Source organism: Nerophis lumbriciformis, linkage group LG05, assembly GCF_033978685.3.
Source record: "Nerophis lumbriciformis linkage group LG05, RoL_Nlum_v2.1, whole genome shotgun sequence".
NCBI classification, from domain to species: Eukaryota; Metazoa; Chordata; class Actinopteri; order Syngnathiformes; family Syngnathidae; genus Nerophis; species Nerophis lumbriciformis.
In genome coordinates, this window is record NC_084552.2 from 47,646,687 (window position 1) to 47,673,986 (window position 27,300).

The 27,300-nt window shown below is 38.8% G+C and overlaps 1 long non-coding RNA gene across 1 annotated transcript in view; it reads left to right on the top strand.

Annotated features, from left to right (window-relative positions):
• The first annotated feature begins 4,499 nt into the window (after positions 1–4,499).
• LOC133605989 (uncharacterized) overlaps positions 4,500–27,300 on the top strand; it is a 104,176-nt gene continuing 81,375 nt past the window's right edge. The window contains exons 1-2 of the long non-coding RNA XR_012050473.1: positions 4,500–4,603; positions 14,665–14,844. This is a non-coding gene — a long non-coding RNA (uncharacterized lncRNA). The remainder of the gene's footprint in view (positions 4,604–14,664; positions 14,845–27,300) is intronic.

The following is a 27,300-nucleotide window of genomic DNA, read 5'->3' on the forward strand; positions in this document are numbered from 1 at the left end:
AATCAATCAATGTTTATTTATGTAGCCCTAAATCACAAAAGTCTCAAAGGGCTGTACAAGCCACAACGACATCCTCGGTACAGAGCCCACATAAGGGACGTCGATGTGAATGACTATGAGAAACCGCATATGTGGGTAACCCCCCCTCTCTAGGGGAGACCGAAAGCAATGGATGTCAAGTGATATAATATTGTGAATGAACAGTCCTTAGTGGATCTAACATAGTAGTGAGAGTCCAGTCCATAGTGGGGCCAGCAGGAGACCAGCTATATTGTGAGAGTCCAGTCCATAGTGGATGCAACATAATAGTAAGAGTCCAGTCCATAGTGGGGCCAGCAGGAAACCATCCCGAGCGGAGACGGGTCAGCAGCGCAGAGATGTTCCCAACCGATGCACAGGCGAGCGGTCCACCACGAGTCCCAACTCTGGACAGCCAGCACTTCATCCATGGCCACCGGACCTGTGTGTCTCCCCCTCCACAAGGGAGAGGGGGGAGCAGAGGAGAAAGAAAAAGAATCGGCAGATCAACTGGTCTAAAAAAGTCACCTTATCCTTGATTGATTGAAACTTTTATTAGTAGATTGCACAGTACAGTACATATTCCGTACAATTGACCACTAAATGGTAACACCCGAATAAGTTTTTCAACTTGTTTAAGTCGGGGTCCACTTGATTCATGATACAGATATATACTATCATCACAATACAGTCATCACACAAGATAATCATCAGAGTATGTACATTGAATTATTTACATTATTTACAATCCGGGGTGTAGGATGTGGAAAGGGGGGGGGGGGGGGGGGTTTGGTCATACTTGCCAACCCTCCCGGATTTTCCGGGAGACTCCCGAAATTCAGTGCTTCTCCCGAACACCTCCCGGGACAAATTTTCTCCTGAAAATCTCCCGAAATTCAGGCGGAGCTGGAAGCCACGCCCCCTCCAGCTCCATGCGGACCTGAGTGACATCAGGTGCGCAACACCACGTAAATCGTTGGCCAACCAAAAAGTAACCCCAGTACGCTATAGCCAACATTCACCAGGAGATGGCAACAGACAAACATAGATCACTATTACATTCCTCCCCTTTTAGAAATGTATAGAAGTTACTCAAAATAAATAAACAACCCAACCAAAAAATGCAGCAGCTCAATTAAAAAACGGTACTTAAGCCACATTATTTTCTTTTTTTTTCTCAGTACTGAACTCTTAACCCTCATTTGTAAAAAATAACATGCTTATTATACAAACAGTATTTGTACACCTTTAACACAGATTTTTATACTGTCTTCAGAGATTCAGTTTTTTTGGTGGTACTCGAAACCTTTCTGGGTACCTGCAAAAGGGTGTTCAGCATGGTTAGAAAAATAGTGACAGAGAATAGAACAAGGATGGACAATTCAACCCTTAACTCAACAATGAGTAGATGAGTGTTATGTGTGTGTATATGTGTAAATAAATGAACACTGAAATTCAAGTATTTCTTTTATTTATATATATATATATATATATATATATATATATATATATATATATATATATATATATATATATATATATATATATATATATGAGATAAATATATATATAGCTAGAATTCACTGAAAGTCAAGTATTTCTTATATATATATATATATATATATATATATATATATATATATATATATATATATATATATATATATATATATATATATATGAAATACTTGACTTGGTGAATTCTAGCTGTAAATATACTCCTCCCCTCTTAGCCCCGCCCCCAACCACGCCCCCGCCCCACCCCGACCACGCCCCCCACCCCCACACCCCACCTCCCGAAATCGGAGGTCTCAAGGTTGGCAAGTATGGGTTGGTTGATATCAACACTTCAGTCATCAACAATTGCATCATCAGAGAAATGGACATTGGAACAGTGTAGGACTGACTTGGTAGGATATACAGCAAGTAGTGGACATAGAGAGAGAGATATCAGAAAGCATTAGAATAAGTATGTACATTTGATTATTTACATTTGATTATTTACAATCCGGGGAGGTAGGATGTGGAAGGGAGCGTGTTAGTTTAGGGTTGAAGTTGCCTGGAGGTGTTCTTTTAGGGCGGTTTTGAAGGAGGATAGAGATGCCCTTTCTTTTACACCTGTTGGGAGTGCATTCCATATTGATGTGGCATTTTTTAACTATAATTAATGATAACATTGTCGGTGGAAATGCATTTTTGAGTGTATTCTTGCCTAAATCACTGAGCTTAACCGCTTTATAACCATGCTTTTTTTTAATTGAACTGAACACACAAACAGTATATATTGACAATATACAAACAAATCAAGACATTTTCTACACAAATTACAAACATTCACAGGGTTGGGCGATCTACATCTTTATACTAACAATAATGTTAAAGATAAGTAAGACATAATACCAAAAGATAAAATATAAAAAATACAAATAAACTAACTTAATAAATAAATAACACACACAAATTGGGGTTGTATAACATAACTCAAATTCCCCCAATAAAGACATTGATTTAAGGGCGTTTCTATTTTATTTTATTTATTTAATTATGTATTATTATTATTTTTTTCAACTATTTTCCAGGATTGTATTAATAATTAATAACATTAATCAAATGGGGAAAAAATGGAATTCACTTTCATAAATCATCTTTTATGTATAACATGTTTTAGCTTGCAACATAATAATAATAATAATTTCTAGATCGATCCATCCATCCATCCATTTTTTTACTGCTTATTCCCTTTGGGGTCGCGGGGGGCGCTGCATGGAGCCTATCTCAGCTACAATCGGGCGGAAGGCGGGGTACACCCTGGACAAGTCGCCACCTCATCGCAGGGCCAACACAGATAGACAGACAACATTCACACTCATATTCAAACACTAGGGCCAATTAGTGTTGCCAATCAACCTATCCCCAGGTGCATGTCTTTGGAAGTGGGAGTTCTAGATTGATATCTTTCATAAATATGCCAAATATGTTTTCTTCTATAGTAAATAAGGACATCGCTGTGCCTTAATTGTGTCAAGTCTTGATCTTGTGAGTTTGCTTTTCCGGGATGCAACGGAAAGTTGGCACGGGCGAGACGGGAATGATAAGGTACATGATTTATTTATTAACTATAAATACAAAAAAAAGATCAAACAAAAAGCGCGCACAGTGGCGGAGAATAAACTATGAACAATTAAACAAAACTTGCAAACTATGGCTTGAATAAAGAAAACTTACTTGGCATGGACAAAAAAGGAGCAGCGTGAACATGGACATGAAAAAATGGACAGAGCATAAATGTGGTGTGAGGTCGTCAGCACGAATAGAAAATGAATGAACTTAAATACTATGGACATGATTAGTGAAAGCAGGTGCGTGACTCAAAACGTGAAACAGGTGCGTGACGTGACAGGTGAAAACTAATGGTTGCTATGGTGACAAACAAGAGTGCACAATGAGTCCAAACGTGGAACAGGTGAAACTAATGGGGTAATCATGGAAACAAGACAAGGGAGTGAAAAGACAGAAACTAAAGAGTCCTATAACTAAACAAAACATGACTTAAAACAAAACATGATTACACATGCAGACATGACAAATTGTCTTTCAGCCAATTTCCTCCCAAAACAAATGTACAGATACAACAGTTGTGAACCACAATGTTACATTTTTATTGTGTATATTCCAATGATACATTTATTTTGCGCTTAATAAACACGCTGTTTTATTATAGAAATATATAATAGTTTGAGTACGTTGTATTTGTTGCTAGAGGGCGCTACCTTCCACTGCTGTCGAGTCGGCTGCCATATTTTCCAAAGTCCCGGAAGGCACCATGCCTGCACTAGTGATGCATTCAAGTGCTGTGACCACACGGAAAAACAATGGACTACTGGGAATAAAAATAAAAGTAGGATATTAAGGCTAAATACATACATAAAACTGTTGTTTAATATTTAATTGATAAAGGCTTATATATTCAAATTTAGTTGTGTCTATTGATTAAAACAGTATGTACCGTGGGTTATATTCATCAATGTCACACACACACACACACACACTCCGATACAGTAGATAACAATGGGTACATTTAAAGCCGTGGTTGCAACTTGATTTTAAACCAAAGAAGAAGAAGACCCGGAAAACGCAATTTTAAAATTAGCGTGTTCAAAATACGCGCCCATTTATGTATTTTTTTTAAAATTTAGATACAGGGTGCTGACAAATAACTAGCTCTTTGTGTTCCTTTGGTTTTAAAGGTGAGGTCCAAAAATCACAATAATTTTTTATTCCGCAATGCTAACTCAAGTGCATTTGTTTAATTTAAGATGTGATTGATTTGGGAGCTATCTGCCGTTGCACTGATTGCATGATTAGCATCAATCATGTCACTGAAGGCGCTCCAACAATAATGTATCTCATTTTAATACAAACTATTGCCTTAAATGTGTTGTCAACTAACGCAGGTTGCATCCTTCTCGCAGGCTTAAGCTGACATTTATTGTGAAAATGCACAACAATTGTCAAGAAAAGAAAACGACATATTTTGGGATTGATACCTTGATTTCTTGCAGCTACATACTAACACGATAAATGGGTAAGTGCATCTAGTTACTATCATCACAATAACCTCGACGAATGTACAATAAACGTCTACCTGTCATGCTTTTAGACAATAATGCCTCTAGGGGGCAGTGTTGCATTGCAAATCCCGATACAGCAGGTTATTTTTATTTTTGTGTGTAGTTAAAGTTAAAGTACCCATGATTGTCACACACACACACACACACACACACACACACACACACACACACACACACACACACACACACACACATGGTTGCATTTGACCCATCACCCTTGATCACCCCCTTGGAGGTGAGGGGAGCAGTGAGCAGCAGCGGTGCCCGTGCCCGGGAATCATTTGTGGTGATTTAACCCGCAATTCCAACCCTTGATGCTGAGTGTCAAGCAGGGAGGTAATGGGTCCCATTTTTATAGTTAATGGAATGTAGTTATAAACTTTGGATTGATGGATTTTTTAAATAATAGTTACCTCACGGTTTGCGCCACTCAGGGCATTGTAGTGTTAATTGTTGTGCTGTATAGATAAGGCTCACAACCTGAGGTGTGTGCAATCAATACCGCTGAAGTGGAAGTGGGGAAAATTGAGGGTAACTGTGTAGAGTGGCAAAATATTACAAATGACCTGCAATGCACTTTTATGCAGAGTTGTCATCAAAACAGGCTTTTAAAATACGCACGCCTAGGCTGCACTGTTTGAATGTCAAGTTATCCAAGATTGTATGATGGTTGGGTCACTGCTGTGTCATCCATTTCAACAAACACAAATAATATTAATAATTTATGTTACCATGTATGGGCAGTAGGGGGCGCTGCAGCTCCATGCTGTAATCCTCACAGAGTTAAACGTTTACTGTCGAGCTGCAGAGTCATGCCCAGTGAATGAGATGACATTTTGATGCATATTTCATGCTGAGATTACTCCCCTCTAGTTGCTTGCTTGCTTTGCTTGGCTTTGTGCAAAAGTTATGCAAGCCCGGTTTGTCCTTGTGTGGGGATTACGTCTGCATTATACTCCCCCAGTGGGGAAATAAGCGTATAAGTGCAGGGAAGTGACATTTGTACTAGTAAAGGGTTTCAGGGGGTCTTGAGTGTTAGAGGCCATCTTACAGTGCATAATGCTGATGCCCTTCTGCTCGCTATGGATAATAATTGGTAAATTTCATTACTTCAAAATTATTGTTTTCCTACATTTGGTGGTTGAAAAAAAGTTTTGCTTTCCTTACATTTTTAGTAACTTTTTAGTTGGTTTAATATTTTCAAATTATTATTATTTTAATACATTTGCAAAAATAAAAATAAAAACTTTTCACATTGTCATTATGGGGTATTATTGTGTGTAGAATTTTGAGGACAAAAATGAATGTATTCCATTTTAGAATAAGGCTGCAACATAACAAAATGTGGAATTGTTTTTTATTTATATAGCATCTATTCCCTTCTACATGTTAACAGCCTCTGAGACACTTTTTTTCAGCAAGTCTCTATCGCCAGGTGTGTAAGAGTGACAGGAAGAAAAGCTACGTATAGCTGTCTCCCTGGATTTCAATTATAACAGGAGTTAAATATTTTTGTTCAAATATGCTTTTATGGCAAACTAAAAGAGCAACAAACTAAAGAGGCAGGAATGACCAGAAGAGGAATAAATGTTTGAGATACTTGTAATGATGGCTCGTGAGTGTTTTGATGTAAAAAGGGATGTCGCAGGTGTACCGCCATGCCTCTTCACACATGCTGATTGTTTTGACCGAGATAATTGGGCCCCTGTCTGCCGTGTGTTGTGTCGCCGATTGGTTGTTTCAACACCTGCCAAACACGGGATCACCGCAATTGTGCAAGCTCCGTGGCGAGATTGCGCCTCGTGAGCAAAATGCTGATATAATTGGATGTTGAAAGTTGACATCTTCTCGAGGGACAATACTATCAAAATTAATACAGGTTAGAGTAGTCAGTGTGCAGCTTGTATAGAACCATACATTTACAATTAGCCTTTGTGGTCTAAATATCTGCATGGCAACAAAAGTGTGCTGCATTTAGGGATGTGAATCTTACAACAACTCACGATTCAATTTGAATCCAATTCTTGGGGTGACAATTCGATTCAGAATCGATTCTCGATTCAAACCGATTCTCGCAATATATTTTTTGGTCTAAAATGAATACAGGTTACAGGTTACAAACGCCGCTCTTGGTTTCTGACGTACGACGTATATGCGCGGCTAGTAAGCATGTAGATGGCTTAAAAACGTATTTTTAAAAATCGATTCTCATTAATTTTGTATTGATTCAGAATCATAGTAAATGAGAATCACGATTCAGATGTGAATGCATTTTTTTACCCGGCACCAACAGTAGCAACGTAATTGTGTCTTAGACTTAGACAAACTTTATTGATCCACAAGGGATGTCAAACATAGTGGTGGTAGAGTCATGATCTGGGGCTGCACAAGTGCTGCCAACACTGGGGGAGTAGCAGTTCAATGAGTGTAAACATTATTATCTGAATAGGGGACAACCGGTAGAAAATGGATGGATGGATAGTTGTGAGTACAAAGTGATATGCCTCACAAAGAACATGTCCTCGGTGTGAATATTCATAGTAGGTAACACTGTATTTTTGCCTCAGTAAGAAATAATATTAATATATGACTTACTTAACACTTTTATGAGTGGGACCCTCAAGGATCTAAGGGTCTTATAATGTTGTTATTTATTAAAAACGGTCACTGCTCAAGTCGCCACCTGCGATGAGGTGGCGACTTGTCCAGGGTGTACCCCGCCTTCCGCCCAATTGTAGCTGAGATAGGCTCCAGCGCCCCCCGCCACCTCAAAGGGAATAAGCGGTAGAAAATGGATGGATGGATGGATGGATGGTCACTGCTCAAACAGTTAGTATGAATCAAACCCAGTAGTTGGAGCCTTAAATAGGTCAATCATTCACATCAAATACTTGACTATTGAGATTTTAGGAGGAAAAATATTGCATATTTTTTGTTTTTGCCAGACAAAAAAGGGGTTTATTTTACAAAAAGAAAATAAAACATCCCAAAAAAAAATATCAATGCATACATCTGAAATTGATCTCGAGAGTTAAGCCTCAAAAGTAAAAATAAAATAATATCTGACTTACTTTTAACACTTTTATGAGAGACCCTCAAGGGTTTTCAAATGTCTTTTTAAAAAAAAATCTAAAACGGTCAATGCTCAAACAATTATTATGACCGAAAAAAACCAATGTTGTTGTGTATTATTGACCTATTAAAGGCCCCAACTACTTCACATCATATATTTTGCATAGTGTGTGTTTTTGTCATAGCAAAAAAATGTTTCCTTTTGAAGAGAAAAGCGCCTTCACTTCACTTCAAATAAAGGGCATAAAACATAAAAAACTTCATAACAACGGCTAGATCTGAAGTTGATCTAGAGATTTAAGCATTGATAGTATTATCTGGTCACTGATGCTACCTGGTGGTTGTTTGAGCACGTTGAAGCTAGTCCTAGATAATCCCAATTCTTAATGCTTCAGTCACATGCAGAATTCTCACAAGAATGAGGCACAAATACAGGTCTTCCACTCCTCCATGATGACACCACTGGTGGAGCTAGTGGATGTTCGACACCTTGCGCTCCCAAACCATCCCTCTTTCCGCTTGAAGATGCCCCACAGGTGTTCCATTGGGTTCAAGTGTGGAGGAGACATACGTGGCAACTCCATTTCCTTCACCTTCCTCAGCAAGGCACTTGATCATCCTGGAGGTGTGTTTCGGATCATTATGATGGAAAACTGCACTGTGACCCAGCATGTCGCCGTTTTCTTCAATGAACCGCAGCTCCCTACTGCCAGAAGCACTCATGCATCCCTGGACAATGAGGCTACCGCCAACATGCTTGCCTGTAGACAACATCTGGATTCCCATCATGCATTGCTTCAACACTACGGCAAGTAGTAATGTCCAAAAACATAACAGAGACGAAGCAGAAGAACGAAGAAGAGACATGGCGACGACGAGTAAGAAGAAGAAGTACGCTTGCAAGTTCCAAAATGATTGGAAAAAATAATTTCAGTTCATCCAGGACAGCTCGAAGGGGAAGGGGTATGCTAGCTATATATATATATATATATATATATATAAGAAATACTTGAAAATATATACACCCCCCCACACACCTCAACCACGCCCCCCCAAACCACCCGCCCACCTAAACCCCCCCCTCATCTCCCGAATTCGGAGGTCTCCAGGTTGGAAAGTATGGTACTCCGTGCGGTATGGATTCAATACACTCAAAGTTTGATATAATGCAATATTCTATAGCGCGTTCGTGACATGAACCCCGAATTTTCGCCCGTTTCTATTGGGCCGTGGTGGCCGGTAGACTAGGGTGTAGGAGTAGCTAACGAGCTAAATCTGTTATGCGTCTTAGCCGGCTCACTGTAGCCTGTAGGCCATTTAGGGCTGCTTCAAACCGAGCTAGTTAGCTCAATATGACTAACGCTAGCTGGCGTGTCAATGACATCTAGAGTTACGAAGTTACTCTGTTCTAACTGGCAGACACGTCTCTCTAACAGAGACAAGAAGAACACAAAACCATACTCACGTTTTTTCCTTTCACAAGTCGAGTTATTTCTGTCTTCGGACCATGAATTGATTAACGTGGACCCCGACTTAAACACGTTGAAAAACTTATTCGGGTGTTACCATTTCGTGGTCAATTGTACAGAATATGTACTGTACTGTGCAATCTACTAACAAAAGTTTCAATCAATCAATCAATCAAAAAAGCTAGCTCAGCTCCGCCAGCATAGCAGCTAGCTAGCTGAAAGTGAAGCGGTTAAACAAAGACAGCATCCATCCATCCATCCATCCATTTTCTACCGCTTGTCCCGTTCGGGGTTGCGGTGGATGCTGGAGCCTGTCTTTCTGTGTTGGCCCTGTGATGAGACAAGTGCTTTGTAAATTCGATAAGACTACAAAATGTGTTGGAGAAGGGCTAAAGTAGGGATGTGCCGATCCTATATTTGGATCGAATCGGCCGCCGATATTTGCCAAAAAATGCGTATCGGCAAGGCATGGGAAAATGCCGATCCAGATCCAGTTTTTAAAGAAATTCTGTTCCGTGTTTTCCAACGCACCGATTTAAATAATACATTCCACTTTTCTGCTGCTCCCTAATTTCCGTTCCGCATTTTCCAGCACACCTTCAACACATCCACAGGTCTGTGTCCTAACCGTTAAGACGGCCATGTGAATTAAAAGTTACCGGTAAAAATGTCAGCTGTCTCTGTGCGATGTAGAAAATGACTATATCGTCATATCGAGTATACGTTTTCTCACGCAGTTGCTTTTAGCTGCGGGCATTACACGACAGGCTCTCCTCACTCTTTCCTGTCTCCTCACGGCCAGCAAGCGCACCTTCTTACACACGTCACATACTGTCACGACATACGTCACATACGTATAGGCCCTCGCCGAGCAGAGAGGTAGCAGCATGGCTAACGTTAGCTGTGAAGTTAGCGGAGCCGTGCGAGTGATAATCAAATGAAGGAAGAATTAATTAATTCCCCCAAAAAACAGCAAGAGGTCCATCGTCTGGCGGTGGTTTCGCTTTAAGTGGGAATATGTCGAACAGACAACTGTAATTTGTCAAGTGTGGGGCAAAAGCGTTGCTATAAAAAAGCATTACTGCTAATATGTAGCAGCACATCAACATCTCCGTTCGGTGCCAGACGTCCACACCATCAAAATGCCGAGGCAAACATTTCCAGATCAACACTGTATGAAAAAAATAGTGATTTTTTTAGTTGTGATTTCCTTCTCTGCATGAAAGTTTAAAAGTAGCATATATTAATGCAGTATGAAGAATAATGTTTTAATGTAGACACATAGAATCATCATACTGCTGTGATTATATGCATCAAGTGTTAATTCAAGGCTAAGGCAGGATATCGTGATATGGCCTTAAAATATCGCGATATTAAAAAAAGGCCATATCGCCCAGCCCTAGTTCAATGATGCCATTTCTGTTTGTCATGTATAATTTTGTCTATTTTGTGTTTATCCTTGAATAAACAGGTCAGCTTCTTGTTACCAACCATTGTGTATTATTCAAACTCACCTAATTCAGCTGGCTAGAGTCAAGAGTACTAAAACCCTTTTCAACATGAATCTGACAACTAAGTAGGCTAAATAACTTTAAACTTTAATACATGCTTGGATAGGCCAATATCGGCCAGTATCGGTATCGGATCGGAAGTGCAAAAACAACATCGGTATAAGTGCAAAAACCTGGATCGGGACATCCCTAGGCTAAAGCACACAAAATTGAAAGATAGCACTTAGCTTTGACGACGAACAAGCACAAAACAGCACAGTCGAACAAACAGCAGCCTGAACGAGCAGAAAAAAAAGAAAAGGGTAAAAAAGTAAGCATTTTATATAACGCGATCTCGGAAATAAAGCGATCGGTATTTTATGCACTCCAACGACCATTTTTCATAATGAAACTCAAACGATTAATTGGAGCATTTTTCTAATCTAAATAATTTAATTGATTAATTGTTGGAACCCTCGCTGACAGATATTTCGACAATAATGACGCCGTGCTTAAGCGTTTTTCAGTGGATAGTAAAGCTATACTGCTATACATGCTGTACACTGACTACTCTAAAGTATATTCATTTCTATGGTGTCGTTTTTTTGGCAGCATATAATACAATGTGAATGGTTTACTCACTACTATTACATCACAGCCCTTTTTCTTGAGTAAACGTGAGAGTCGCGTCCTTCCAGCCAGGCCCTCAATCGCATTTTCCCCCAGACGAGAATCTCTGGTGCTGCACCATTTGAAGCCAAAGAGGAAAAAGAGCTGACGAAGGATGAAAAGTTGCCTTAATAGCGTGCCTGTTTGTGTGTTGCACTTGTGCGCTTCTCTAATTTAGCAGCCGGTGCTCTGGTACGTGCTCGGCCTCGCTAACACCATTGATCCCCACGGCACTTTCAGAACAATTCCTGTTGCTCAAGCTGGAGTGGGGCAATCAATGTCGAAAAATAGAGCCTTGCCATTCTTTAGTGAGGTGTTTTGCTCTCATAATAACTCAACTTTGACCTGCCGCCTCTTAGGAATCGACTCCAAGTCGTGTCCAAGGGTCAAGGCCATTAAACCTGCATGATAATAGGATGCTGCTCAGCGCCCACTGGCGCAGAGTCAGCAAAATTACGAGTCAGCGCGACGAGGCCGACTTTGTCTTTGTACAGCAACGATCCATGCTGATGCATGCATTCCTGACAAGTACGCATAAACTTTTTAGGCACTAACTGTAAACCTGCATCTGTATCATGATGAGCCACCCCCCGTCCCTCAAACACACACTCAATCAACATTAGAAATGCACACTTAAAAGAAAAAAAACAACAAATCGATCCTCTTTCTCTACATGTTAAGCACTGCAGTGAGTTACTCTTGGACCGGCCAGTCACTGCATTTTTAATGTGGACTTATTTTCACCTGAATAATTTATTGCCTGGTCAGCAGGGAGGGTGATCCGGAATCTATCTGATAAGCAAAGGGAGTAAAGGAAGTTTGAACTAGTGGGAAAGTGCATGTAGGAGCACTCTGTGTACTATTGATTGAGTGCAGTTCATAAACATGCTGTAGGAGGACATCTTTGAGTTGTAGTCATTGCATCTACATTGGACTGTAAAGCTTCCCTAATAGGAACATTTGGCTTTTTAAGTTATGGTAGGCTCCATCCACCCCCGCGACCCTGAAAGGGACAAGCGGTAGAAAATGGATGGATGGATGGATGGATGGATGATGTCATGAAGAAAATAAATACAACTTTCTCAGGCTTTGCTAGACAGGCTTGGCAGTCAGTTACAGACGTGGGAGTTTGATCATTTAGTTTTTCTTCGGCAAATATGCTAACCTAGCATGATGTTGCTGTTAGAATGTGAGCGTAAGTTAGCAATGTAGCTAACATAGCTATGCTCGTTTGCACCAAAAGTGAGTCAAATTTGTCTCCTTCACGTTTTACTCCTGAGAGTTCAGGCTTTCAAGCTTTCACTTTTGAAGTACAGGCTTTGCTACACATCTTAAAATTAAGCTTGGCTAACTTTTAGTTATAGACAGGCCTGCAACCTGTAAGGTTGATCTTTTTTTTAATTTTTAATTTAATTTAATTTTTTTACAAATAGGCTAACCTTTATGGTGTTAAAACGGGTTTTCATTGTGGCTCACATGGCTATGCTAATACTAGGGTTATTAACGTTGTGTCGTCCTGTCCCACTCCTTAACGTTACGTTCAGAAATAATGTCAATCCAATAAATCAGTTCCAGACACCCAAAAATATGACCACAAAACCTATTTTTACTTTTACATTATATTATTACATGCAGAAAACAATGTGAAATACATGTAAATGATGAATGAAATGTATAAATCAACATTTAACACCACATTTACTTTTATTCGAGACTTGTTGGCAATAATAGTGTTTCTCATCTTCTTTATCAAAGTGCTGGAACTTGCAACTTTCCCTGGCTCCATAGTGGATTATTTTGCAGTTCAAAAAAATAAAAAAAGCACAGAGGCAGAGTCCAAGGAGTGGGATTCTTTGGCTACAATCGGCAGGGTAGCATGTCAAATTTGTATTTATTTTGTAAAATCCCATGTTTTTATGTTGTCACATTTTTACATAGTCCACATTACAAAAAAATGTGATCTGTAATGTGAACGCAATCTGACCCGCATGCAGACATGACGTCATGACGTCATGACATCACACGGGCTGCAGTGTTTACAGAAGTAAACATGGTTCCAATACCAGTAGGTCTCAATCCTGGCACATTTGTGGCAATTTCAAGGATTATGTGAAATCAAAGTCAACATTTTCTGAACCAAATTATTGCGCATACAAGATTGAGAAGAAAGAGGGCAAGCGTTTTGGCTCTCGCAGTTTGTGGGACATTTGTTTTGACGTCCGCTCCGAAGAGCATGTGCAGTCAGCGAGTGGTGGAACATCGATGTGAGTTCCTAAACCATTACATTTTTGTATTGCTCCATTTGTGGTGTAATAATGTTCATTGTCATTTCTGTATTATTATTTATTTCACTAACTGCTTCTTTGCTATCACTTTTACTATCACATTTGTACATATCGTATTTGCTGATGTTGTTCTATTGTTGTTGTTGTTGTTATTGTTGTGTTTGCTGTTGTTGTTTTTCTCTCTCTGTCTTATCCCCCTCTTGTCCCCACAATTTCCCCCTCTGTCTTCCTTTTCCCCCCCTCTTTCTATCCCCTCCTGTTCCGGCCCGGCTGGACCAAACGATAATATAAATACATTTAATAAAGTCAAATACAAATAAGGCAAGAAGAGAAGTATCCCACACTTCTCTTTTGTAAAGTAAATTTCTACAGCCGATATGGGCATCTACATCAACAATATGATTTGCCTGAGAAGCTGGACAGGACAAAAAACAAAACAAAAACAACATAACATGTTTCTGTTTTTTACTCATTTGTCAACTATTTATTTTGCAACCGTCTATTTTGGCAAATAATTATGACGCTTATTGCTTTTTGGTGACATATTGGGCAGTCGCATTTGATATGCATCTGATTTATATCCACATACTAAAGAGGCCAGGGTTGATCGGATTTGGAAAAAATCGTAATTTGCACTGTTTACATTGACATTACAAAATCCGATACAGGTTGTGTATGTGCAAGAAAATTCGAAATTCACCTGCAGTGTGAACAAAGCCTTTGATGGAGCACTCGCAAGCAAACCAACTAATTTGTTTTTTGCTGTACGATAACTTTAAGTGGAGCGTATGAGAACCTTGGTTGCACTAAACCAATGTAAAGATTAGCTCTTTGAGACACGTACTTTCAGACTACACAGTTTATTAGTATTAAAGCTACAGCCACACAAAATGGTATGTTTCCAGTAACGCTTAAAAAAAAAAAAACCCATAACTTTATAGACACATTTAACATAGTTAAAATTTTTTAACAATGTGAGACCTTCAAAACTGCAAATAATGTTTCCCTTCCAATTCTGCTCCTATTCCAGTAGCAGCAATTGGACTCATCTGTTTCCCAGCATTATGCAAATATCTACGTTGAACATCTCCAGGGAGAGAGCCTGCCAACGTTGCAATTAAGGGCGGAACGCTGTGAAACATATATCACCTTGTCGCACACAAGTGGACATCATGATTCCAAATAGTGCCTTGACTCATCTGCAGCACAGGTAAATTTCATGCTATCATTTAGCGCTGCTCCTCCTATTAACGAGGCCTCATTGGGCACAAACAGAACACCCCAGGCCGCTGCTGAGTGGCCTGGCACTCTGCTGACATGAATAACAAAAGGGAAAGAGGGATCATTAGGCCCGTGGATGCCTGAGGGGTCCGCCACTTTAATCAGGTTTTGCGTAATGAATGCACCTCGCTGCTTATTCATACCCAAATGCACTTGTAATATATTCATGTCACTAGTGATAGTTTGTGTATGTATATGTACATATGTGTGTAGGCCAAGTAATTGAGGCGATGTCAGCTTTTATTAGTGGTCCCCGTGTTGATGGGATGCTGTGACAATGTTATGACAAAGCCTCTGGTCACGTTAGATGGATCATCACCTTGGGATTTCAAGCATAATGAGACATTCATGCACAATAGAGGTGTTTTTAAAATGTGTCATCTTTTCTTTGGTCAAGATACATTTCTATCCCAATCTTTTATTTCCTCAAGACCCAGATTTAGGGATAGCAGATATATAAAATCTATATCACGATATATGTTGCAGCCTCCTGCATTAATAATAATAATTATCATAATAGATAATAGAATCATTTCAAAACATTTTTACAAAGGCTCCTAATTTAGCTGTTGACATATTCAGTAACATTGTGTCATTTTCAGTTGTATTATTTTATCAAAACTATTACTAATCTACTTGATGATTTACTGTTAAAATCTGGTTACTTTCAGTTGTAACACGTTTCTATGTCCACTTATGTTAAAAAGTATTACACACTTATTCTTCTATTGTTTAGATACTTTACTTTAGTTTTGGGCGATACTACACATTTGGGTAACGATCCCACACCAAGTAGTTACTGTATCATTCTTCAATTTTTCAACATTATTAAAATTAAATCTTAATGGGGAAAATACAGGATGGCAGTGTAACAATATCAATTTTGTATTATTTCCTTATTCACTTTTATTACATACAATATTTTGAACAAATAAATATTGAAAATATATTAAACATAGGCTAAAACTACTATTGGCTCTGATTTAAGACTTTGATTTTTGCCCTAAAGTCCTTCTGTGTCCGGAGACTTAGTTCCTCAGTTTGTAAACAATAACAAATGACAAAAAAACATATTGTGATAGTAAAAAATATCAACCACATACTCATATTATACTTGGTATTAGGGCTTGGCGATATGGCCAAAAAAATGATCACGATTAATTTTTCATATCATCCGATCTCAAAAGATATCACAATTTTTTTATTTTTTATTAAAGCTGATTGTTCCGTGCAGGATTTTAATGAGTACCACATCCCTACTGTTTACTACTGCAGTATCTTGTGACAAACATTTCCACCATGTTTGTTCGAGGTAATATATGCTAACAGCTGACAACTGTCATTTTGGTTTATGTATATAATTGTGCTTGCAAAAGGTGCAACAATACAGGTAACCCACACTACAGTCCGTAAGAGGTTTTAGGACCACGGTTTTGCTTCTTTTTCGGTACATTTTGTGGGGGCAAAGAGAAACATTTTTGCCTCGCAAAGTTTTTTTTTTTTTTTGCTTGTCATCACAAACATTCTGCAGTAACCAAGTATAATTGGTGTAGTGGATGCTATCAGACTTTCATTTCATGTTAACATTTACTAAACAACACTTTCAAATGGGAAATTATTTATATTATTTAATTACTTGTAGACATCAGTGCATCTCACCAGTGCTTTCGCAAACAACAAGCGGTGGAGTTTTTAAAACCCAAATTCTGTAACTTATATTGAATGAAAATACATTAAAGTGCAGTTTGAGTTTTGAGGTACTGTAAAATAATGTTTACCAACACATAAAACAAGTTTAATGATTATTTCAGGAACAAAATGTTTTTTTTATTCACAAACAAACAAAAACAACACAAAGAGTCTGTTTGCAGAGGTTTTTTAGAACAAGTTATATCAGAGGAGTGGAATATTTGCAGACAAATAAACATAAAGTCTGATTAAAAAAAAGATTTATGTATAAAATGGCCTTTTCTGATTAAATTATTGGGTGTGTTGATTCTGTCAGCCGGGACCAATGAAGTCACATAGACGTTCTGAGTGCCTGCAAATCCCCATTAAGGGCAGGATGACTGGTTCGCTGCAGCAGATAGTGAAAGTAAAGACTGTCACTAAAGTTGCTGCTACTTTTAAATGTTGTGTTTCAACTTCTATGGTAGTGTTAGTCATACTTCTTTATTTTGTTCTTCTGGGCTGCACTTCCAGCTGTGTAAGGGGAAGAGGCACAATACCGGTTGAACATTCATTATGTCGTGACGAGCCTCACTTTCGCAACGGTGGAACGGGAGGTCACGCACACACACGCAAATGTACAAAAACACACACATTCACAGACACATTGATTGATTGATTGATTGATTGATTGATTGATTGAGAAGTTTATTGACATCTTAAAGAATTTAATCCATGTAATGCTTTAAAAAGGCAAATGGATGGCACAAAAAGCCAAAAGGCTTGTTTCCATTGTGGTCCATTAAATATTCATCACATTTGATACATTCAATAATAAAAGATATATAACATGTAACATGTATATAAAAAATTACGTAAAAAAATTGATATATTATGTACATATACACAGTATACATGTCAGGTGATTTGAAAAACAATATATACAAAAAATGGGGGTGGGGGGGTTATGTACACTATGTACATGACACTCTGTACAAGACTATGCACATGTTGACTCCAAGAGTGTGCAAAACAGAATGAGAAAATATATATACACTATAACCACATATAAACCTGTTTGATGCTTCGAAGAGTTGCTGGGGATCAATTTTGGTTCAGATCAGGTAGAGGTTGAGCTGAGCCATGATTTTATGGCTGTTTTAAAATTTAGTAGGGAAGTTCAGGATTACGGTCAATAAAGGCGGATTGTTCCGTGCAGAATTATACCAAGCATCCTTGCTTCCCTTCTGTTTACTACTGTGGTAACTTCTAACAGACATAGCCGCCAAATTTGATCGAGGAATTATGCTACCAGCTGATCACCGTGATCAAACTCAAAATAATCACGATCAACGATCACGATCATATAATCGCCTAGCATTACTTGGTATTGTTTCTATTGATATTTGTATTGATGCACTCACGTCTTTTTACATTCAAGACCTCAAGCTTAACAGTTGGCATGGCTTATTGTATCCTCCTACGACAAAGCTTTCCAGCCCGCGGGACGGGGGCCAAGTACGGCCTGGTAATGACACCAGACAGGTCTGTGAGTTTGAATTTAATAGCTCTGATAAAATAAACTAACAAAAATAGGATGCTGGTTCTAAGGAATATACGAAATAAGAATAATGGTGAAGTGAGAAGTCCGGCCCCCCTGACCTTAGTTTCTGAAAATGTGGCATCAAAACAATTTAGTTGGATATCCCTGTCCTATGGTGTATAATGTGGCATGTCTAGTTATTCTATGTCCTCCAATAATACTTGTTAGAAACATAGTTTTTTTTGCTGCCACGGGAGAGATGATCAGTGACTTAGAAGCGTCTTTGCACTGTGGGGAGACATTAGCCACGCTCGCCAGCTTGCTGGTGAGGACGCTACGTTGCACTCAGGACGTGTTCGTTTCAATTCGTAGTTCACAGCTAGAATTAGGGATGGAATGGTTCACAAAATCAACGGTCCGGATCTTATCATGGTTGTGTGACAGGACAGTTTTCTGTTCGGATAGTGACATTTTTTTCAATAATCCACCATCAACATTTATCAGTTGTGGTTCTTACAAAGATATCTTATAAAAGAAAAGGTAAAAATTACTCCTAAACCTCTGGCCTTTGAATTTATGTAAACAACAAATGTAACTGCCACAGCACATCTCCTCGAAGGGAAAGGTGCCCAAAGGTGGGCATCTTACACTAACTGTTGCACAGTCGCAGTTTTATCCCCCACTTTCTTACCGCCACCCTCATAGCTCACACTAAATCTCTTTTATGCTCGCCAAGTCTGCAGCTTCTACAACACAAACGCCTCTAAACTCTCCTGCTTCTCCTTCGTCTCAGAATGCACACGCGTATAATCAGAACTAAACGTACACACTCAAAACTGATTAGTAATGTAATCTTGTTTCTTCATGACAATGACAATAAGTCAACACTTGTCCATGCTCTGAATTAGTCAGATTTCTGAAATAGTTCGGCTCTCAATAAGTATCCTACAACCCACCTTAATCTGATTGTGTTCGGTTTTTGAAAAATCGGACTAGCACACCTGGATTATGCGATTTAAAACCAGATCTCTCAAATGGGTGTGTGCCGCCGGAAGGTACCCTTCATATTGCGCATGCGCCGGTCTCAACGCGTAGGATATAACCTGGAAGCAGATACTATTCATTAAAAACATAAGCAACAGTTGTAATGAAAAGGAGACTGTTTTGCTTCACAAGTTAGGTGGGACAAAAAAGAAAATAGATTTATTTAACAAGGTAGCTAAGGAAATGTAGAATGCCGGCTTAATTCAGACTCCTGAACCAAATACGAATGAGAAGAAAGAAAATTAAGCAGGTATAATAAAGGCGAATAATAAAACATACACGCCTCTTCACGCTGTATTCGTGCACTCCAAACTGATTAATAATAACTCTGTATCCCACACAACTGGCAAGATAGTCCAGAACAATATCAACTCCTATCTGGAACAGTATCGTCCAGGGCATGAACGGTCTTTACCTTCGGATTTAAAACTCCTTCCATCAATCCACAGAGCCTGGTGAATGAACTCTGAGACATTCGAAAATCTTGTTTCCACGACTCTCCTTCCGAAAATTCCTTCGAAAAAGCTCTGTCTTTGCTTCGGACCTGCATCTGGGCCGAGACCTTCTTGGTATAAACCTCATGTTCATAGTGCAATATAAGATTATTTCTTGATGCCGTCTGCTATTTAACATCAGCATAGCCTTTAGAGATGTAATATTTCTAATCTGTGCCAATAGTACAGAGAATCTGTTGATTTGTAAGGAGCCGCAGGTGCCTGAGTGACGTCATCGGTCAACCGGAAAAGCAATATAAGAAAATAAGTACCCTCCTTTGTACGAGAGGCAGACGGCGTATGACCAATAGTCGCATTAGTGATTGTGCATACACTGGGACTTCACATGTAGGTGTAAAAATATAAAACAACTTGTGACTCAAAACACAAATCTCAAATCAATGTCATCCGTTGAAAATAATTATAATCAATTTAATCAGTGCTTGGCCCTGAAAACAGCACAATTGTAAGTTGTAACATAATTTTTTAAAAAGAAAATGAAACTTTTAGATACAAAATTCCGTATTAAAAACAATACAATCGAATGTAGTAAAAAAACAACTACAGTAGTTTGGGGTTTTTGGGATTGTTTTTTTTTATTCACCTGAAAGATTGCTGATATGATCTGAAGTTCGGGTGGACACCGAGGGCTAGGAGACGTGTACTAGAATTTTGTTTATGTGGTGTCTGCAAAAACATGCCTGCAATTAGAATGTGTCACACACGATCCAAATATAAGACGTCTCCTCTCTTTTTAAGACTAAATCAATCATTTTTCACAAATCCTGTTTTTATTACTAACTGGTAGATGGCATTAAAAGTTTAGGATGTTAACGGATAACATCAGAGTTACTTTTTTCCTCTTTGTCATGGCTGCATGTGTGAGTGAAAGGAAGAAAAGCTCTTTGCATGTAGAATTATCTAGACCCTAAACAGAAAACAAAAGGTAAAACTCTGGGCCTATATTCGGTGATGACAATAATTAGATTCACCACTAGCATTGCTTTGCAACTGCTCCTCCACATCCTCCCCAACATGTGCATCTGCAGAATTGATAGCGGGCGTCAGACTGTACTCGTGTATACCCTCAGTGTGTCATCCTGCGCCATATGAGTGACCTTTCCTCATTTGTCTTCTTCGGGAGGGGGCTGTCCCGACGCCGAGCCCCCCCAGCTGTCGTGTTTAATAAAAGAGCAGTGGCAAACAGCATGTCGCTCTCTGATCTTTGTGATGTTCTCGCTGCACCTTCTTGTAGGCATGCAGGCCCAGCAACAACTCTTGGAGAAACTAGACTGGTTTAAAGGGGAACTGCACTTTTTTGGAATTTTGCCTATTGTTCACAATCATTTTGAGAGACAAGACAAAAGTTGTTTTTTTCCCGCTTTCTAACGCATAATAATCGACTCGTTTTCGGTGGCTAGCAATGCAGCTAATGGGCGCAATCAATTCTACCACAAAATCACTTTAAAATGCATTCAAAAACCTGTATAATAAACAAACTGTAGGGACATTGTGGTAAGAGCGAACACTGAGGAACAATTTTTCTAGCGTAGCAACACATCGGTGTGCTACGGTATTAGCCGTAGAAGCTGACTACGGCAAGAGATAAGCTAGCTTCTACGTCAGGGGTGCCCATACTACTTTTCAATTGATCAAGTTGAGGGGATCTACCTCATTCATATATATAATGTATATTTATTTATTTACGAAAGATATGTTTTTGTTAACAAGTTAAAGGTGTTTAGATTCCCTTTTCTTTCACGAAGACAAGAATATAAGTTGGTGTATTACCTGATTCTGATGACTTGCATTGATTGGAATCAGACAGTAGTGCTGATAACGTCCGCATTTTCAAATGGAGGAGAAAAAAGTCCTCCTTTCTGTCCAATACCACATTAAAGTGGTTGGTTTTTGGCATCTTATTCGTCGAGCTTCCATACTCGTTTTTATACACTTTACAAGAAATACATTGGCAAACTCCGCAGCTTGCTAGCTTGTGCACGCCAGCTTTCGGAGACTCTTATTTCATTAGCGCAGGCAGGATGAAGCAGCGCTTTTGTTGTGAAGATAGGAACTGTGCAGTCGGTCTTTAGAGTTTTGACGGCAGATTCTGTTTAAATAAAAAGTGTTTCTCGCCTTCCTGTCAGTCATTTTTTCTTAATAATGAGCTTGCAGCAGCCAGAGTCATCTCACAATCACCAAGGGTGCCGTGAATGTCAATCAAGTGACGAAAGTGACATCTTGGTGAAGATTGATGATCGCTAATTTTTAGGTCTATTTTTTTTAATGCCTGGCTGGCGATCGACTGACACAACCTCCCCTATCGACCGGTAACTCGCGATCGACGTTATGGGCACCCCTGTTCTACGTCAACACAAAACGCATTTGAGTTTGTAATGCACAACACAATGCGATTAGACACCAATCTGTACTGACTGAAAAACATGAACAATCATATTACGGTATCTGTAAAGTATTAGCCCACAGCATATGCTGTCTGTCATGATACATGAATGACGTGACATTTTTTCTCCATTTATGTCGAAATAGCTTGGCTTCAAGTTCCACATTTTTCAGCTTCGATTCACCTTCACTTCACTCTCTCGGCTTCGGTCTGCTCCAACGTCTCACTCTTTCTTCGTACTGTCTTCTAGAAACAGTAGTTCATACTCCATGAATTCAAATTAAAAAATTATAAGGTTCTCTTTTGTCCAAAAAGTGTCGTCTTTATTGTTTGTTACCTAATCTGACATGATTGGAACGCACTGGCGTGTTTGTATCCGTAAGGGATTGTTGCCAGAAGTCAGACGTGCGCTGCTATGGAAACGGAAATAAATGCGCCGAATAATTAGTTACGGCAATGATTAAAATGACCAAAATACGATAAATATTGAACATATTACATATTAGTATGAACGTGTCTGTTATTACATTATTTATAGACTTGCAGCGTGTATACAAAATGTTGATGGAGGGTTTTGAAGTTGTTTTAGAGGGCTTTGAAGGCTACAACAGTGACTCCCATTAGCCGCATCTTCCAAGCGTTTTTTATCATCTTTAAAATCCCCCCCAAAAAAGACGTGGTGTTCTTGTCTCTCATGATGATTGTGAACAATAGGCAAAATTCCAAAATAAGTGCAGTTCCTCATTAAACTAGACCAAGCCAGATAGCACTCGTTCACTTGGACACATCTGTCTCTTCGCGTCTTCTTTTGCGCTATTAGTGGCGCCAAATGGCGCCACAGGGATTTAAAACAATTGTGCGCCTTCCTTCTATAGTCGAAATTTGATTTTAGAGTGCAGTGTTGTAGATTTTTGCTAAGGCAGCTGCGAGTTTAGATTAATCTACCAGAAGGAAGCCCAAGATTAAATACGTTTGAGCCGTTTAGTATCTGGACATCTGAGCTGTGAGAGCAAGGTCTTCGGTCCTAAATCCCGCCCTTTTGTAATTTCCAGATCTGTCTCCTGCAAGCCAGACACAGAAATACACGTGTCTCAATTTTTGTCAATTTGCACGGTGTGAATCATTGTTGTCATTTAAATGAGAAAGGGAACACCCCTCTTAGGCAAATATCACACACACAAAATGAGAGCATTTTTGATGGCAGACATGCTTTCATGATCAACTTTAATGGCCTATTTTCCAGAGGAGCCGCATTGAAGTGGAGCACATTAAGACACCGCATAAAGTGCCTCATAAACTGCTCGGATTCTCCAATGAACGTACCCGCATCGGCATCAGTATCATCTCAGACAGAACAAAAAAAACATTCCATTTTGTTTTTCATTTTGAAGTCCGCTCAACTCAGGCAGGCAGATGCCTATTTGAACATGCCTGAACAGGTAAAACTGTGAATAAATATATCTTTATTCTTTAATTCTACAGCTCGTTTAGTATTTTTATGAGTTGTTTAGTTAGTTGGTTAGTTAGCAACAGAGCTCAAAAAGGTATGGGCAAATTTTGATAAAACTTTCAGGAAAATTTAGAAATAAATACACTTATTAAAGAAACTAAGAGTTGAAGCAAATATTATTTGAGCTTTATAGCGTCACTACCATAATGCGTAGTGTCACTACCATAACGTGTAGTGTCACTACCTCAAAGCTGGACACTCTATGTTTATGTTTAACAACTTAGATAAACAACAAGTGTTTTGAGGACAAGACAAGAGGGCAGGGTTGCTAAGTAGTAGAGTAGAATAACTAAGTTAGAACCTACCTCTCAGATGTGGTGCACATGCAGCGTCCCCCTGTCGGACAAAAATGATCTGCGAAATTTCCCTATTTATTTTTTTACAGAAAAATGTAATCGCGGTAAAAGTCACATTTGAAGTCCTGACTGCCAGAAACTCGGCAGTTAACTCTAGCTAGCCAGCTGCCACTGAACTGAGGCAGAGTGACTGACAGTCAAGGCAAAGCTAATTCCCAGATGCAATGAGTTTGAAAGGTGAGCGATCAGGCACTCTGGCATTGATTAGCTTTGCCTGTGGAATACTGTTGTGAAGCTGTTGTCATTCGATGGAATCTTTTGATATTCAACAAACGTTTTTTTATTCGCACTGTAATAACATATACTGAATAAAGTGCGTCCCTTGACATATATTTTTGTTTCAAAATACAGAACGATACCGTTTTTCCAGGGACAGTTGGCAACCCTAAGGAAGACACAGGCAACACTAGCATAGCTATGTAAGCTACATGCTAACACAATTTAAGGTTAGCCTATTTGTAGGAAAAAAATAACTTTAAACACAAGTGTTTAAACGCCTCATCTTTCAAACCAGTGAGGGAGACATATTTTCTCACTTTTGGTGCTCATAAACAGCTTTAGTGACACATATTACTGTTAGAAAATCATTAAAACGTCCATATTGCATAATAGGGGAACGTTTTAATTATAACTTTTTCTACTGTTTGGTTTCTCGTAGGGGTGTGGGAAAAAATCGATTCGAATTCAAATCGCGATTCTCACGTTGTACGATTCAGTATCGATTCTCATTTTTCAAAAATTTATTTTTATTTTTATTTTTATTTTTATTTTTTTATTTTATTAATCAATCCAACAAAATAATACAAAGCAATACCATAACAATGCAATCCAATTCCAAAACCAAACCCGACCCAGCAACACTCAGAACAGCAATAAACAGAGCAATTCAGAAGGAGACACAAACACGACACAGAACAATCCAAAAGTAGTGAAACAAAAATGAATAATATCAACAACAGTATCAATATTAGTAACAATTTCAACATAGCAGTGATTAAAAATCCCTCATTGACATTATCATTAGACATTTATAAAAAAGAAAAAAAGAACAATAGTGTCACAGTGGCTTACACTTGCATCCCATCTCATAAGCTTGACAACACACTGTGTCCAATATTTTCACAAAGATAAAATAAGTCATATTTTTGGTTCATTTAATAGTTAAAACAAATGTACATTATTGCAATCAGTTGATCAAACATTGTCCTTTACAATTATAAAAGCATTTTACAAAAATCTACTACTCTGCTTGCATGTCAGCAGACTGGGGTAGATCCTGCTGAAATCCTATGTATTGAATGAATAGAGAATTGTTTTGAATCGGAAAAATATCGTTTTTGAATCGATAATCGCGTTGAATCGAAAAAATCGATTTATAATCGAATCATGACACCAAGAATCGATATTGAATCGAATCGTGGGACACCCAAAGATTCCCAGCCCTAGTTTCTAGGTCTTTGGAGCGTCACAGATCTGTGGATATAGGTGTATGTTTGTGTATTGGTGTGAGGGTGCCATTGGGAATGAGACAAGGGGGGAAATAAACGATGCCAAGGTACAGTGGAGGCAGAGATGATGAGAAATGTAGGCAGAGGGCAACTTCTCACTTGGCCCTCTTCCAGCTGGCATATGGGGAGGCAGTCTCTTGAGCGTTCTCCATTTATTTTTAGATATTCTTTAAAAAAAACTAATTTAAAAGCCATTTTCAGCGTTTTGCAGACCATCCTCTCATGCGTCACCTGATGTGTCACAAGTCCAATTCCTTGGCAGTCAGCTTCATTTATTTGTGAAAGCCATCTGTAATCCCCTGCAGGACGCAAGCTCTCTTTTTGTGTTTCAAACTTTTCTTTTGTTGTTTTTTTGTCACCGACTCAGCCAAGCTTGTCTCTCGCGGGACAGTAGGCTTGGCCATGCACTTATGTTTGCAGCTTATGAACAAGGAAGTCCGCACAAATGGGCGCCTGCATCATTACTTAATGAGCAAAAGCCTGTGAATATTAATCAACAAGGTCCTTTTGATAGAACTTCTATAAAATTACATAAACTTTCCTGAACATAACGCTTCAAAGGCTTCAAAATGACGCTCCCCCACCAGTGTCTGGGTAACAGGTGATGGCAAGAGTAAGCTCTGGTCAGAGATAAGCACCTGGAGGACAGCTTTCAGTCACCCAATCAAGTTGCAGCGGATTTTCTAAATCTGAAAGTAGCTGAATGCTACTTGCTGTTCTGTTTGATATTTAGACTACAATAACTTTGGGTTTGTGTCGTTGATACATGGATGAAGTTCACAATAGTGTGCGCGCGCACACACACATTTTGTCGGAGACAAACTTGGACAAACTAACACACAAAACGGTGTGTTACTAAAAGCAGTTTTGAATTTTCTAAATTCCAGCACCGAGAGGCCCTTTACCACCAAAAGTTCGGAACTTTAACTTAGTTCCTGCAACTATAGGTTCCTGTAGAAGTGTGTGGATTGTGTTGACACCGCATTTCACAGTTCAGGATAGTTGGAGGAGTGGTTTAGTATATTTGTACATTGATACCATGTACCGTATTTTCTGGACTATAAGGCGCACTTAAAAGATTTTTTTTCCCCTCAAAACTCGACAGTGCGCCTTATAACCCGGTGCGCCTAATGTTAGGAATAATTCTGGTTTTGCTTACCGACCTCAAAGCAATTTTATTTGGTACATTGTGTAATCTTAAATGTGACCAATAAATGGCAGTCATACATAAGAGATGCAATTTGATGGCAATATGACTCAAGTAAACAACACCAACATTTTATATGTTCCATTGAAAATAAAGAACATTACACACGGCGCTCAAAAATCTATCAAAATGTTTTAGTACGACTTTGGTAAGTTATGAAGCCGCACTGCTTGATGGATTGTCGGCGCATTAAACATACGAGTATTATTATGGTGTGTGTGTATAAGGTAAGACATATTATCTGGTGTTTTGTTTTACAATATTTTGCAAAATCAACTTTTCTTACCTTCTGCTAGGAACTAAATCTACCTGGGTAGTTTTTGGTGGAAACACAGGGGGGACTTTATTTACCCGGGTAAATAGGAAAGGTCCTGAAAACGTTTTTGCGTCAGAAAAGAGCCTCATGCTATTTAGAAAAAACATTTTTTTTTTTTAAACATTATTGTGAGACCTCTTAAACTGAAACGTTGATATCCTCCTGAGAATCAATGTCCTCTGCAGTGGACATTCCTTTTTTCTTTTCTTTTGTCAGTTACAAATTTCGGGAAAATAAATTGCACTGTTATGCAAACCAAAAATTATCAATTGCAGTGGACATTGGTTATCATGTGGATATGGAACCTTTAACCAAAAAACACTAACAGATGAAAC